This window comes from Oncorhynchus gorbuscha, linkage group LG18 (genome assembly GCF_021184085.1).
Source record: "Oncorhynchus gorbuscha isolate QuinsamMale2020 ecotype Even-year linkage group LG18, OgorEven_v1.0, whole genome shotgun sequence".
In the NCBI taxonomy this organism is placed as follows: Eukaryota; Metazoa; Chordata; class Actinopteri; order Salmoniformes; family Salmonidae; genus Oncorhynchus; species Oncorhynchus gorbuscha.
Window position 1 is genome coordinate 45077743 of NC_060190.1, and position 13786 is coordinate 45091528.

Genomic DNA, 13786 nt, shown 5'->3' on the forward strand with positions numbered 1-13786 from the left:
ATGATGGAAGACTGAGGATGGATCAACAACATTGTAGTTACTCCACAATACTAACCTAAATAACAGATTGAATACAGAATAAAAATATTCCAAAACATGCACCCTGTTTGGAATAAGGCACTAAAGTAAAACTAGAAAATGTGGCAAAGTAAAATAACTTTGTCCTGAATACAAAGCTTCACTTAATATTTTCAAGCATGATGGTGGCTGCATCATATTATGGGTATCCTTGTCATCGACAAGGACTAGGGAGTTCTTTAAGATGAAATATATACAATAGAGTTAAGTACAGGCAAAATGTTTGAGCTGGGCCACAACATTAACGCTTGTCTGCTTGCTCAGGACAAGTAGACAAGCAGACTATATATTTTAGTTGTCCGAATGGACAATATAAAACAATTAGGCTATCCTGAACAGAATTGGATTAAAGTGTCCTCCGGATGTGTTGCTCACGGTCTTCCCAATCTCTGGAGACTGCATTGACAGGCACAAGTGGTCTTTCAATCATGCAGTCGCGAGATGCGTTTTCAAATTTGTTGATAATAATTGTTTGTGGTGATTTTCCCAGTTATAGCAAATTTGGTAACACTTTACTTGACACCCTGTGTCATAACATGTTATAACATAACGTTGTCATGTCATAATAGCTAGCATAACCTGTCATTACACTGTCATGACCCATATATTTGCACCTGTTGTAATATATATTGAGTAATTTTATGGCTGGTTATGACACCTAAATAAGAGTGTCAACCCACATTTATAAAAAAAATTATAATAATCCTTGCCAAGAAGTTTTCTTTCGTTTTGAAGGTTTTTCTTAAATCCTTTGTTATAATTAATTATTTACAGTCATGTTTTTTCATCATATTTTAAATAACTTTATAACACTGTCATTATGACCATCCTGTGTCACTTTACTTGGACTAAGAATATACACTTTTGACACTGTGAAGAAGCATTATGACCATCATAATCATATAAGCCAGATGGGCCTGTCACGTACATGCCATTATATCAGTCAAAAAGAGCGTGTCCTGTCCTGCTCCTGAAATCTGCTCCTGCATTCAACCCAGTCATCCGCAACAGAGCATTGGGGTAGGTGCATGTCTGACATCAATGTGTGTGCAATTACAATGGTGATAATTGAATATGGTCAGTTTAAAAAATACCTATACAACATAAACATACAGTTGACACGTAGGCTATGGGCAATGGAATGTTGTGCCTTGTGTGGTGGGTTTTGTGGGTTTTGACACTTATGTACGTGTCATAACCAGCCATAAAATAACTTCCATGGTAGGATTTGTGAGTTTTTACATTGTTATGTAGGGGTCATAACCAGTGACAAAATAACACAAAATATGTGTCATGAGAGTGTTATGACCTGTTATGTCAGCTGTCATCAAATCAAATTTGATGTCACATACGCCAAATACAACAGGTAGTAGACCTTACAGTGAAATGCTTACTTACAAGCCCGACAATGCAGTTTGAACAAAATACCTAAAAAATATATAATAAAAAGTAAGAGATAAGAATAACAAATGATTGAAGAGTAGCAGTAAATAACAATTGTGGGGCTATATAAAGGGGGTACCGGTACAGTGTCAATGTCAGTGTGTAGGGGCACCGGTGTCGAGGTAATTGAGTTAATATGTAGGTAGAAGTATTAAAGTGACTATGCATAGATAATAACCAAAAGTAGCAGCAGCGTTCTGAGGGAGGGGGTGGGGGCAATACAAATAGTCTGGGTAGCCATTTGATTAGCTGTTCGGGAGTCTTATGGCTTGGGGGTAGAAGCTATTTAGGAGCCTCTTGGACCTAGACTTGGCGCTCCGACTACAACCACCGCTTGCCATGTGGTTGTAGTCTTTGCCAATTTTTAGGGCCTTCCTCTGACACCGCTTGGTAAAGAGGTCTTGGATGGCAGGAAGCTTGGCCCCGGTGATGTACTGGGCCTTACGCACTACCCTCTGTAGTACCTTGCGGTAGGAGGCCGAGCAGTTGCCATACCAGCCGTTGATGCAACCGGTCAGGATACTCTCGATTTTGCAGCTGTAAAACCTTTTGAGGATCTGAGGAGCCATGCACAACATCTCTGCTTCTCACTATCACGCATTAGTTTCGCTTCCCCACCCGCCATTTAAAAAAAAGACCCGACGGTGCGCATTGCCTTCTTGAATTATGCAGAGACGGGTTTAGGTCATGTCATTTATTTTGTTGGAAAGGGGAGAAAGTGTGCTTTACAATGGTATTGACATTACAGTTGATCTGGAAGTATTATGTTTTGGGGGCGCTAAAATAAGGTCAATTGTACAGACCAAGGCGATGTACAAAAGTGAGTTTACGTTAGCTAGCTAGGCAGCTGACAGGCAAAATGTGGCTAGCAGTAGTTTCTCTGCTAGCATGAAAACAAGTGAAGAAAATGCTGTACAATAACAAAATATGACTAAAACATTGACAACTCTGTTGGGAAACATTAGCAAACAAATACTGTACTCATGGTTCTTGCTTCCCAAACAGTGAAGGATAAAACAGTTAGAATAATAATGTTAGCTGAACTTGGTAGTTAATTAACACTGCAAGCCTGCGCTAGCTATGACATCATCAGTCGCTCTTAAAGGGACAGACTTTCTTAAAGGTGAATAAAACAAAAATTAATATAGAACGGTTGTCTCCAATTAACAAAAATGTAATTTACATGTTGTATTGTCCTGGAACTTATGACAACAAACTATACTTTTGGGGTTCAATTAAGACAAAAGTTCTGATACAATTACAAGCATACCCATAACATGATCCAGCCACCACTCAATAATGTGTTGTATAGGATTTGCCCCAAACATAACACTTTGAATTCAGGAAAAGTTAACTGCTTTGACACATTTTTTTGCAGTTTTACTTTACTGCCTTGTTGCAAACAGGATGCATGTTTTGGAATATTTTTTATTCTGTTCAGGCTTCCTTTTTACTCTGTCAATTAGGTTAGTAATTGTGGAGTAACTGCAATGTTGATCCATCCTCAGTTTTATCCTATCACAGCTATTAAACTCTGTAACGGGTTTAAAATCACCATTGGCCTCATGGTGAAAACTGTGAGCTGTTTCCTTTCTCTCCAACAGCTGAGTTAGGATGGACGCCTGTATCTTTGTGTTACTTGGTGTATTGGTACACCATCCAAAGTGTAATTAATAATTCGCCATGCTCAAAGGGATATTCAATGTCTGCTTTTTTAAACATTTTTATCCATCTACCAATAGGTAGGCCGTCATTGTAAATAAGAATTTGTTCTTAACTGACTTGCATTGTTAAATAAAATGAAATAAATGGGTGCCCTTAGCGAGGCATTGGAAAACCTCCCAGTTCTTTGTGATTGAATCTGTGTTTGATATTCACTGCTTACAGATAAATGTATGTGTGGGGTACAGAGATGAGGTAGTCATGTTAAACTCTATTATTGCATACCAAGTGAGTCCATGCAACTTGTGACTTTTTAAGCACATTTTTACTTCTGAAATTATTTAGGCTTGGCATAACAAAAGGTGTTGAATATTTATTGACTCAAGGCGTTTCAGATTTGAATTTGTTATTGATTTGAACGAAAAGAAGAAAAAAAAACATTAATGCACTTTGACGTTATGGGGTATTGTGTGTAGGCCAGTGACACAATCTCAATTTCATCCATTTTAAATTCAGGCTGTAACGCAACAAAATGTGGAAAAAGTCAAGGTATGTGAATACTTTATGAAGACACTGTATATCACTGGTTAGAAGAGAATTTGCTAAAGACAGTCATCTACATACATTGTAGAATGTCGGATGGAAGTTTTGTGAGGCTGCCGAAACGGGGGAAGGAAACAAATCAGGTGCTTTTTAATTTAATCACAAACCGCCATAGGATATCAACAGTGACAAGAGCTGGCTGTTATTTGAGTGATACTTTCTCTCAAATCCATGTATTGGTCTGTGACCGCAACTTTTTTTACAGAGAGCACCCTGAATTTTCATTGCCATTTGAGTTTTACAATTATTGTAGAATTCTAAGTCCTAAGACTGACAGGGTGTATGTCAAAATCAACAGTATAAAGCCAATTATATTGATTTGTTTTAATCAATTTTGTGTCATTGTGATTACTATAAATGTTTATACTAACATCACTAATATGAGGTAAACAGGATGTGTAATTACACTGTTTGATGTGGTCAAAACGTGAGGTTCTGTAATGTAGTAATACATACTGTCCACGTTCAGGAAATTAATGCAAATCTAAAATAATCTAATATGTAGCTTTATTGGACAATTTCACAGATTTATATGGCACAGAATCTGTACATTTTATGTTAAACTGCAATCAAGATTAAAGAACAGTAAACTGAGGAACAATCTTTCTCCCGTGTCTCTCCAGAGCATAATCTCCATCTTTTTGTCTACTCACACAAGTGATAATTCTCTGAGGTTCTCAACCTCTTCAACACACCACCAGAACCAGTCCTAGGAATCCTATTGGATTCCAATACAAGAATCCAATAGAAAACCCTATCAGATTTTGGAACCAGTCCTATAGGATAAGTGCTATAGGATGGATTCTATCCTATAGGATAGGTTCCAAAATCTGATAGAAAATTCTATTGGATTGTATATTCTTTTTTTATTGGAATAATATAGGATTTTTTTTTACTAGGGGTCCAACTTGACAAGTGGCTAAAAAAGTTAATGTCAAGCCCTGTAGAAAAAAACCCGGTTCAGTCTGCTTTCCAAAAGACACTGGGTGACCTTCCCCTTTCAACAGGACAATAACCTAAAACACAAGGCCATATACACACTGGAATTGCTTAACAAGACGACATTGAATGTTCCTGGGTGGCCTAGTTACAGTTTTGACTTAAATCGGCTTGAAAATCTAGGGCAAGATTTGAAAATGGCTGTCTAGCAATGATCAACAATCAACTTGACAGAGCTTGAAGAATTTTGAAAAGAATAATGTGCAGATATTGTACAATCCAGGTGTGTAAAGCTCTTAGACTTACCCAGAAAGATTCACAGGAGTAATCGCTACCAAAGGTAATTCTAACATGTTAGAATCTATAAATTTGATATTTCAGAATTTCAATTTCAATAAATTAGCAGCAATTTCTGAAGAATAAATGTAACTTTGTCATTATGGGGTATTGTGTGTAGATGTGTGAAAGAAATATTTAACACTTTTTAAATTCTGGCTGTAACACAACAACATGTGGAATAAAGATTCAGCTCAGACACATTGATGTCCCACGGGTCACTTTCATGATCAAACTGCACATCATGGCATAGCATTCACTTTTTGGCCCACCAGCTACTGTGGCAGGAAGATAAAAAAAAAATTATATATATATATATATAAATAAATAAATAAAGATACAAAAAACTGATGAGCATGCTTTGTAATGTTTCTAAAACAATACATGTATTACTAGTAAGAAGTAACCTATATGGTATATTGAATAACAACATTTTCTATAACTTGAGCCTTTTAACCAAAATATCACAGATGAGACAAATGTTCACTGCCCCTTTAAGTGGTCAGATGAAGCAAATGCTAAGCTACAGGACTGTTTTGCTAGCACAGACCGGAATATGTTCCAGGATTCTTCATTTACATTTACATTTACATTTAAGTCATTTAATGCCATTGTACACCACATGTACACCACATCAGTAACTGGCTTCATCAATAAGTGCATCGACGACACCACCACAGTGACTGTGTTCATACCCCAACCAGAAGCCATGGATTACAGCCAACATCCGCACTGAGCTAAAGAGTAGAGCTGCCGCTTTCAAGGAGCGGGACTCTAACCCAGAAGCTTATAAGAAATCCCACTATGCCCTCCGACAAACCATCAAACAGGCAAAGCGCCAATACAAGATCGAATCGTACTACACCGGCTCCAACTCTTGTCGGATGTGGCAGGGCTTGCAAACTATTACAGACTACAAAGGGAAGCATAGCTAAGAGTTGCCCAGTGACGCGAGCCTACAAGACGAGCTAAATTACTTATATGCTCCCTTCGAGGCAAGTAACACTGAAACATGAATGAGAGCATCAGCTGTTCCGGACGACTGTGATCACGCTATCCGCAGCCGATGTAAGACCTTTAAACAGGTCAACATTCACAAGGCCGCAGGGCAAGACGGATTACCAGGACGTGTACTCCGAGCATGCGCTGACCAACTGGCAAGTGTCTTCACTGACATTTTCAACCTCTCTTTGTCTGAGTCTGTAATACCAACATGTTTCAAGTAGAGGTCAACCAATTAATCAGAATGGCCGATTAATTAGGGCCGATTTCAAGTTATCATAACAATCGGAAATCGGTAATTTTGGACGCCAATTTTATTCTTTATTTAACTAGGCAAGTCAGTTAAGAATACATTCTTACTTCAATGACGGCCTAGAAATGGTGGGTTAACTGCCTTGTTCAGGGGCAGAAAGACAGATTTTTACCTTGTCAGCTCAGGGATTCAATCTTGCAATCTTGCGGTTAACTAGTCCAACACTATAACCACCTGCCTCACGAGGAGCCCGCCTGTTACGCAAATGCAGTAAGAAGCCAAGGTAAGTTGCTAGCTAGCATTAAACTTAATCAATCATAATCACTAGTTATAACTACACATGGTTGATGATATTACTAGTTTCTCTAGTGTGTCCTGCGTTGCATATAATCGATGCAGTGCGCATTCGTGAAAAAGGACTGTCGTTGCACCAACGTGTACCTAACCATAAACACCAATGCCTTTCTTAAAATCAATACACAGAAGTATATATTTTTAAACCTGCAAATGTAGCTAAAATAAATCCAGGTTAGCAGGCAATATTAACAAGGTGAAATTGTGTCACTTCTCTTGCGTTCATTGCATGCAGAGTCAGGGTATATGTAACAGTTTGGGCCGCCTGGCTCATTGCTAACTAATTTGCCAGAATTTTACGTAATTATGACTTAACATTGAAGGTTGTGCAATATAACAGGAATATTTAGACTGATGGATGCCACCCGTTAGATAAAATACGGAACGGTTCCGTATTTCCCTGAAAGAATAAATGTCTTGTTTTCGAGATGATAGTTTCCAGATTTGACCCTATTAATGACCTAAGGCTTGTATTTCTGTGTGTTATTATATTATAATTAAGTCTATGATTTGATAGAGCAGTCTGACTGAGCGATGGTAGGTTGCAGCAGGCTTCTAAGCATTCATTCAAACAGCACTTTTGTGCGTTTTGCCAGCAGCTCTGCTGTCAATGACTTCAAGCCGATCAACTCCCGAGATTAGGCTGGTGTAACAATGTGATGTGAAATGGCTAGCTAGTTACTGGGGTGCACGCTAATAGCGTTTCAAATGTCACTCGCTCTGAGACTTGGAGTAGTTGTTCCCCTTGCTCTGCATGGGTATGGGCTTCGAGGGTGGCTGTTGAGCTTTGAGGGTGGCTGTTGTCGTTGTGTACCTGGTTTGAGCCCAGGTAGGAGCGAGGAGAGGTACGGAAGCTATACTGTTATATTGGCAATACTAAAGTGCCTATAAGAACATCCAATAGTCAAAGGTATATGAAATACAAATGGTATAGAGAGAAATAGTCCTATAATATCTACAACCTAAAACTTCTTACCTAGGAATATTGAAGACTCATGTTAAAAGGAACCACCAGCTTTCATATGTTCTCATGTTCTGAGCAAGGAACTTAAACGTTAGCTTTCTTACATGGCACATATTGCACTTTTACTTTCTTCTCCAACACTTTGTTTTTGCATTATTTAAACCAAATTGAAGATGTTTCATTATATATTTGAGGCTAAATGGATTTTATTGATGAATTATATTAAGTTAAAATATGTGTTCATTAGTATTGGCGTAATGCATTTAAAGAATCGGCCGATTTAATCGGTATAAGCTTTTTTTGTCCTCCAATAATCGGTATCGGTGTTGAAAAATCATAATCGGTCAACCTCTAGTTTCAAGCAGACCACCATAGTCCCTGTGCCCAAGAACACTAAGGTAACCTGCCTAAAATGACCACCGACCCATAGCACTCACATCTGTAGCCATGAAGTGCTTTGAAAGGCAGGTCACAACAAACACCATTATCCCAGAAACCCTAGACACACTCCAATTTGCATACCGCCCCAACAGATCCTCAGATGATGCAATCTCTATTGCATTCCACACTGCCCTTTGCCAACTGGACAAAAGGAACACCAATGTGAGAATGCTATTCATTGACTACAGCTCAGTGTTCAACACCATAGTGCTCTGAAAGCTCATCACTAAGCTAAGGATCCTGGGACTAAACACCTCCCTCTGCAACTGGATCCTGGACTTCCTGTTGGGCCGCCCCCAGGTGTTAAGGGTAGGTAACAACACATCCGCCACGCTGATCCTCAACACGGGGGCCCCTCTGGTGCGTGCTCAGTCCCCTCCTGTACTCCCTGTTCACTCATGACTGCACGGCCAGGCACAACTCCAACACCATCATTAAGTTTGCCGATGACAAAACAGTAGTAGTATCACCGACAAAGACAAGACAGCCTATAGGGAGAGACCTGGCCTTGTGATGCCAGGACAGCAACCATTCCCTCAACATGATCAAGACAAAGGAGATGATTGTGGACTATAGGAAAAGGAGGACCGAGCACAACCCCATTCTCATCGACAGGGCTGTAGTGGAGCAGGTTGTAGAGATTCAAGTTCCTTGGTGTCCACATCACCAATGAACTATCATGGTCCAAACACAACAAACAGTCGTGAAGAGGGCACGACAAAACCTATTCTCCCTCAGAAGACTGAAAAGATTTGGCATGCATCCTCAGATACTCAAAAGGTTTTACAGCAGCACCATCGAGAGCATCCAGACGGGTTGCATCACTGCCTGGTATGGCAACTGCTCGTCCTCCGACCACAAGGCATTACAGAGGGTTGTGTGTACGGCCCAGTACGTCACCGGGGCCAAGCTTCCTTCCATCCAAGACCTCTATACCAGGCGGCGTCAGAGGTAGGCCCTAAAATTGTCAGACTCCAGCCACCCTAGTCATAGACTTTTCTCTTCGCTATCGCACGGCAAGCGGTACCAGAGCTCCAAGTCTAGGTCCAAGAGGCTTCTAAACAGCTTCTACCCCCAAGCCATAAGACTCCTGAACATTTAATCAAATTGCTACCCAGACTTGGCCCCAGTACATCACCGGGGCAAAGCTTCCTGCCATCCAGGACTTCTATACCACTCTAGGCTACCTAGTATTTCATTATCTGATCAACTTTTCTTTTTTTCTGTGTAAACTCACATCGGTAGCCATGAAGTGCTTTGAAAGGCTGGTTATGGCTCACATCAACAGCATCATCCCGGATACCCTAGATCCACTCCAATTCGCATACTGCCCCAACAGATCCACAGATGACAAAATCTCAATCACGACTCCAACACCATCATTAAGTTTGCTGACAGCACAACAGTGGTAGGCCTAATTACCAATAACGATGAGACCGCCTATAGGGAGGAGGCCAGAGTCCTGGCAGTGTAGTGCCAGGACAACAACCTCTCCCTCAATGTGAGCAAGAAAAAGGAGCTGATCGTGGACTACAGGAAAAGGCGGGCCAAACAGGCCCCCATTAACATCAACGGGGCTGTAGTGGAGTGGGTCAAGTGTTTCAAGTTCCTTGGTGTCCACATCACCAACTAACTATCATGGTCCAAACACACCAAGACAGTCATGAAGAGGGCACCTTTTGCCCCTCTGGAAACCTTTAAATGATTTGGCATGGGTCCTCAGATCCTCAAAAGGTTTTACAGCTGCACCATCGAGAGCATCCTGACCGGTTGCATCACGCTCTGGTATGGCAACTGCTCGGCATCTGACCGTAAGGCGCTACAGGGGGTAGTGTGTACGGCCCAGTACATGACTGGGGACAAGCTTCCTGCCATCCAGGACCTATATACTAGGCAGTGTCAGAGGAAAGCCCCAAAAATGGTCAAATACTCCAGTCAGCCAAGTCATCAACTGTTCTCTCTGCTACCGCACAGCAAGCGGTACCGGAGCACCAATCTAGAACTAAAAGGCTCCTTAACAGCTTCTACCCCCAAGCCATAAGACTGCTGAACAATTAATCAAATAGCCACCCGGACTATTTACACTGACACCCCACCCCCATTTATTTTTACACTTCTACTACTTGCTGTTTATTATCTATGCATAGTCACTTTGCCCCTACCTACATGATTAAATGACCTCGACTAACCTGTACCCCCGCACATTGACTCGGTACCGGTACCCCCGGTACATATTCTTATTCATCCCTTTACATTTGTGTGTATAAGGTAGTTGTGAATTTGTTAGGTTACTTGTTAGATATTACTGCATTGTCAGAACTAGAAGCACAATCCTTGAGGCAAGGGAACTGTTCCAGTAATAAAGTTGTAAGTTGTGTCTGTCTCAGATGTTGGGCTGAAAGAAGAGGGATAAACAGAAAATACAACATTAATCAAAAGGTACAATGTTTACAAAAGAATCACAGTCATATTTCCTGTCATAAGGACCATAATTATGTAACTAGTATAGAACATGTTTCTCCAAACTTTTCGATGAGCTGTGGAATCAACACCCGGACCATGGACTGTGTCTGTTGGATTGAGATGCTTGGGGGGGGGGGGCAGGTATCCTAGCAGTTAAGAGCGTTGGGCCTGTAACTGAAATGTCGCTGGTTCTAATACACGAGCCGACGAGGTGAAAAATCTGTTGACGTGATCTTGAGCAAGGCACTTATCCCTAATCGCGCCTGTAAGTCACTCTGGATAAGAATGTCTACTAATTACTCAAATGTAATAGACCTCCATTGAGGCTGGCCACAATGACTTTGCCTTCCAGTGTTGTCTTTGTTCAAAACAGTTCCATTTGAGTTTTCCACATGCTCTGCAGCTAATAAGAGAACTTACAAATGATGCCACAACTGTCTGGTGTCTGTCTCTGGTGCTGGTCCAATAGGTTCTGCTGGTGTATGATGCTGTGCCTTATACATTATGGCCTCTCTCTTGCATTTCAAAGATGATAGTACATGTTTTTTTCTTGGTATTATCTTTTACGAGATCGAATGTGTTACATTCTCTTACATGAATTTAACATTTTCATTAAACTTAAGTGTTTCCTTTCAAGTGGTATCAAGAATATGCATATCCTTGCTTGAGGTCCTCAGCTACAGGTAGTTAGTTACATTTGGGTACGTAATTTTAGCTGAAAATTTAAAAACTGGGCGGATCCATAAGAGGTTTTATAGAAGAACAGAAATAAGTAATCAGTCACTGTTTCATATAGTCAAACTACAATGCATTCGGAAAGTATTCAGACCCCTTGACTTTTTCCAAATTTTGTTACCATACAAACTTATTCTAAAATTGATTAAAATTGATTTCCCCCCCCTCAATCTACACCCAATATGTGACAAATTCATTCAAAATAAAAAACAATGAACTAAATTCCTTTGATCCCAATGTTATGTAATTATACTGTATGTTATGTATATCTAACATTTGGTGATCTACAACATACACTTGAATACAAGGTGTCAGACCAGGTCCAAGCGACTAGTTGGTTAGTTCCAGGGTTTTTAATGTTGTATTCATCTCTTGGAGGGTGTACAGTGCTTTTGTTAAGTATTCACTTTTTCCACATTTGTTACGTTACAGCCTTGTTCTAAAAATGATTAAATAGTTTTTTCACCCTCATCAATCTACACACAATACCCCATGGTCCTTCTGTAGCTCAATTGGTAGAGCATGGCGCTTGTAACGCCAGGGTAGTGGGTTCAATTCCCGGGACCACCCATACGTAGAATGTATGCACACATGACTGTAAGTCGCTTTGGATAAAAGCGTCTGCTAAATGGCATATATTATTATATTATTATATTATAACGACAAGCAAAAACAAGATTTTAGAAATGTTTGCAAATGTATTTAAAAAAAGTAATATTACATTTACATAAGTATTCAGACCCTTTACTCAGTACTTTCTTGAAGCACCTTTGGCAGCGATTACAGCCTTGAGTCTTCTTGGGTATGGCACTACAAGCTTGGCACACATGTATTTGGGGAGTTTCTCCCACTCTTCTCTGCAGATCCACTCATGCTCTGTCAGATTGGATGGGGAGTGTTGCTGCACAGGTACTTTCAGGTCTCTCCAGAGATGTTTGATCAGGTTCAAGTCAGGGCTCTGGCTGGACCACTCAAGGACATTCAGAGACTTGTCCAGAAGCAACTCCTGCGTTGTCTTGGCTTAGGGTCGTTGTCCTGTTGGAAGGTGAACCTTTACCCCAGTCAGATGTCCTGAACACTCTGGAGCAGGTTTTCATCAAGGATCTCTCTCTCTGTACTTTGCTCCTTTTATCTTTCCCTCAAAACTGATTAGTCTCACAGTCCCTGCCGGTGAAAACATCCCCACAGCATGATGCTGCCACCGCCATGCTTCACCGTAGGGATGGTGCCAGGTTACCTCCAGACATGACGCTTGGCATTCAGGCCAGAGTTCAATCTTGTTTCTCATAGCCTGCTAAAGACTCAGACTGTCATGTGCCTTTTACTGAGGAGTGGCTTCCATCTGGCAACTCTACCATAAAGGCCTGATTGGTGGAGTGCTGCAGAGATGGTTGTCCTTCTGGATGGTTCTCCCATCTTAAGAGGAACTCTAGAGCTCTGTTAGAGGGACCATCAGGTTCTTAGTCACCTCCCTGACCAAGGCCCTTCTCCCCCGATTGCTCGTTTTGCCGGGCAGCCAGCTCTAGGAAGAGTCGTAGTTCCCAACTTTTTCAATTTAAGAATGATCGAGGCCAGTGTGTTCTTGGGGACCTCAAATGCTGCAGTCATTTTTTGGTACCCTTCCCCAGATCTGTGCCTCGACACAATCCTGTCTCGGAGCTCAACGGACAATTCCTTCGACATCATGGCTTGGTTTTTGCTCTGACAGGCACCATCAACTGTGGGACCTTACATAGACAGGTGTGTTCCTTTCCAAATCATGTCCAATCAATTGAATTTACAACAGGTGGACTCCAATCAAGTTAAAGAAACAACTGAATGATGATCAATGGAAAGAGGATGCACCAAAGCTCATTTAAGTCTCATAGCAAAGGGTCTGAATACTTATGTAATACATTTGCAAAAACTTCTAAAAACATGTTTTCGTTTTATCATTACGGGGTAGTGTGTGAAGATTGCTGAGGATTTAAAAAAAAAAAAATTATTTTAGAATAAGGCTGAAACAAAATGTGAAAAAAGTCGGGGGGTCTGAATACTTTCCCAAAGGCGCGCTTCCGAGGCTGCGCTGAGTGCGCTCCCTCCCAGTCCCCAGGTATGCATCTCAAAAGGCTACCATGGTTTTTTTAGGGAGAAGAAATGGCCTGAAATGTAAATGTTTTGAATGCTCATCCATGTTGTAGGCCAACCATTTGTAAAACAGGGCATTGCATTGGTTTTATTTTTCCTGATTCCTGTGGCTAATCAATTTGGCTATTTAAGCAGGAAATGCAGAAGTATTTCCTTTTTCACTATGATCAGCTTGTCAAATTGAGGGATACAAACTTCAAAGCACTGATCATGCCAATGGGGTGAAACTCTTGGACAAGTTGTGATTGTCCATTTTACTTTGACCGGTCCTGTTTTTAGGATATGTTAACATGACAGTGCATTTGTTTTTTGGGCACCATATAGGTTAGGCTATTTGATCTGAGAAACCTGCATGATGTAAAAAGTGTTCCCTAGCCAACTAAACG